The following is a 3,682-nucleotide window of genomic DNA, read 5'->3' as shown; positions in this document are numbered from 1 at the left end:
ATGATCCTTAAAGAAAAATGTATACGCGACAAAAGACTTCAAAGGGTATTTATCAAAAATAATTTTATATTTTAGACATTTTTTTTTTTCAATTAGAAAATCTTTAAAATTGTTTGATACATTGCCCATCTGCCTGCACTGTTTAATATCTTGTAACGTCCAAAAAAAGGAGTGTAGAAGTAGAGTCGCCTCTGAAATCGACACTATATCGAGTGTGGCGCTAAACCGGAGTACCTCAAACAATAAGAACTATATACGATAATAAACTGTGGAGTATTTATAGGGTGTGTGATGTGGGTGTTGGATCCCCCCAGAGGCTTTATGGTGCGCTTAATGTTTTCTTCTATTCTGACTGTACTTTTTACATCGTCCTCCCAGATCACCCCCGATAATGCGTAAGCAGTTTAAGAGTTTTAGTCCCACGATTTTGGTTGATAACAATGCAAAATCGTAGTCTTAGTAATTGTTCTTTATTTAATATTTTACGGGAAAGATCCGCTCACCGGTACTTACTAACGCTTTTACGAGTGACGCTATATCGAGGTTTGACTGTACATTTAAACCTATTGAATTTTGTTAAGCTTTAACATCGTGTACGTCGCTTCTGTGTAAGTTAAAACCCTTTTATAACGTTCTTTTATACTTCTGTGTAATATAAAAGAACTTTCTTCGTGTTAGGCGCCGTCCATTAATAATTACATGTACAGTTTTAAACGGAAAGTACATCGTTGTACACAACAGGAAGGGAAGGGGTTAATGTATTTATAGTTATAAAATAAAATAGATGACCCCTTCCTCTCTGTTGGTACATAAAAGAGGAGTGACCCTCCCTCTTTTTTTGTGTGCCAACAGGGAGGGATGGTTCAAAAGTGGCTCAAAAAATTACACACACAATTAATTACAGTTTCACTCAAAAAATAATTACATGTACAGTTTTAAACGGAAAGTACATCGTTGTACACAACAGGAAGGGAAGGGGTTAATGTATTTATAGTTATAAAATAAAATAGACAAAAAAAAGTATAAATGACTCACCTTTTTATGGGCGTATTTTTTTCACCAGGAAATCAAATTACATTATTAAAATGTTATCTTGATAATAAATAAATATCTTCCTGTTTATAAAATAAATATTTAAATTAAATTATACGGTAAATAGTAACAGAATAGCACAAATTATCGCTCATCCTTCAAACGCTTCGCGTCGCGCGTCGCGTCGCTTCGATCGCGTGGGCGCATTGATAGCAAATATGGCGTCTCTGATGATTTAGGTATGTCAAATCCGAACGTCTTTACTAAACGTTCCATTAATAGAAGCTAATCACCTTAAATCACCTTTCTTGGATGATTTAAGATGAATATCTTGTTTACAAGAAAAAATAAAAACTTCAAAAGCGGTTTTAGTTCTTCATTTTCAAATGTAATTTAATTAAATTGTGATTTAATACGAACGTTTTATAAATTAAATCATATAAATGCCCAAAAAATAAAAATCATATTTATAAGCTGGTTTCTAGTTATTTCACCATATAAAGAATCTATGTAGCTCAGCAGATGTTTCCAGCGTAGTTAATCTGAGTCATCCGCCATATTGGCACTCGAGCCTCTGATGGGTCATATAATAAACTTCAATTTCAGTTATGTTTATTACTTTTATTCACGTATTTAAAAAACGTCTTTATCTAGTTTGAATCTTGCCGGTTTGCTTTTAACTATAATTAACTGGACACTGTTTTTAGAAAAAAAAAAGCTTAAATAAACATTCTTTAGAGTGCATACAATTCTCCGAAAAAAAAAAGATATTTATCGCGAATATTACATTAAACATTTACTAATTACTCTTCTAAAACAATTCTTAAGCTGTCGTCCGTTAATTACGTGTACAATTTGAGGAGATCGCATAATTGTACACAACAGGGAGGGGAGGTCGAGGCATTGTTATAGGTATTGTTACATGGATTAAACTATCGCACATGTGTATACAATGCAGTTTTGACCCCTTCCTCTCTGTTGGTACATAAAAGAGGAGTGACCCTCCCTCTTTTTTTGTGTGCCAACAGGGAGGGATGGTTCAAAAGTGGCTCAAAAACTGTAAATGATCCTCTAATCTAGTGCTCCCGAGCATCTCAGTGCTCTGCAAAATATATATTTTGCTTTATATCATCACAGTAAAAATCTCTTCCATTCTACTCATGAGACTTGCCTCCTCTTTGAATGTGATAAAGTTGGCTGCCAAATGTATATTTTCACAGTCTTATTAATCTTACACTTTTGTACTCAATAACATGGCGAATCACTTGAATTTTATTGATGAAATTCCTACAAACATTGGAAATTTCTCTTCAGAATGGAGGATCTTATTGAGAAGAGAGGTACTTTTTTCAATATAATTTATATAAAGTTTAATAAAGTTTACAGTTTATTTGAACTTTAACCTCAATAATTTTATACTCATTCTTGAATGTAAGTACGTAAAAATTGCTTATTTAGGTGAAAAAGATTAAGAAGATCTATTCTACTTTTTTAATATACTATCAAAAGATTCAGCAACGAGTTGCGTAACTTTCCCGGTGAAAAATGTTTATGTTTAAGAAACACAATAGCAAAGTTTATCAACTTTAATATCTCACGAACCAATGATCCGATTTTAGTGAAATTTTCTAGAAATATTTTCCCCTAATACGCAAACCTCCCTGCAAATTTTCAATAATTTTCGACAAAAGGCACAGGAGTTATCAAGCTTCAAAGCGAGTGAACAAAATCGTGCCCTCCCCCACATACACACCCATACATACAGGGAAAAAACCCCTGTATTTAAAATATTAATAAAAATATATGATTTTTTAAAGTGATGCAAACACATTAAAGAGTGATGACTCCATTAAATTAACAGGTGCGAAAATAAAATTTCGAAATTAATTTTTAAAACGTATTCGCAATTTTTCAATGCTAAATAACTAAGATTCATCATCTTCAAGGATAAGCTATTCGATATATTCTACATTTCAATGACGGAAAATATAAAAAAAATCGTTGATATTTTATTACCTACCATTAAAATGTTTGCCCGGAGATGGCATTTTGCAGTTGTAGACTCAAAACACAACACAGCATCCACACCAACATGGCTCCTAAGGTTTGTTTTCTTTATCTTTTTTTTTTCTTGTATAATTAAGCAAATATTTCATTAATTATTCTTTAAAATGGATGGATTTCGTTTATCTTACCTTAACAAAAGTCTCATACTCCTTAAAGACTTAATTATATACAGCTAAACCTTGATATAGCGAAAACACTATATTAAATTCGTTATATACGTAGCAGCAAGGAATAACGAAATTGTTCGCTATATCGGGTGGGGCAATATATGTAAATTATAGTACGATAAAATGGCTAATTTAAGGGTGTAATTAGCTATTTTTATTCGTAAATTAACCGATTTTTTCTTAATTAAATAATTAACTTTTAAAAAGGTGTAATTGGTTGTAATATGCCCGTATAATTTAATTAAATTATTTAATTTTTATTTAAAAAAAAGTTGTATTCAGTATTATATTTTTGCATTATATTTCAAGAATGTCCTTTAAAATTCCTATTGAATTACGTGTTAACATCTGTGTTTTGTTTAGTGTATCTAGCGTAGAATATATAGGAAATAAATATATATATATATATATATATA

This window comes from Centruroides sculpturatus, unplaced genomic scaffold (assembly GCF_000671375.1).
Source record: "Centruroides sculpturatus isolate CEXI.00-Female unplaced genomic scaffold, Cexi_2.0 scaffold1137, whole genome shotgun sequence".
Lineage (NCBI taxonomy): Eukaryota > Metazoa > Arthropoda > Arachnida > Scorpiones > Buthidae > Centruroides > Centruroides sculpturatus.
Note: the sequence above shows the minus strand (reverse complement) of the source record.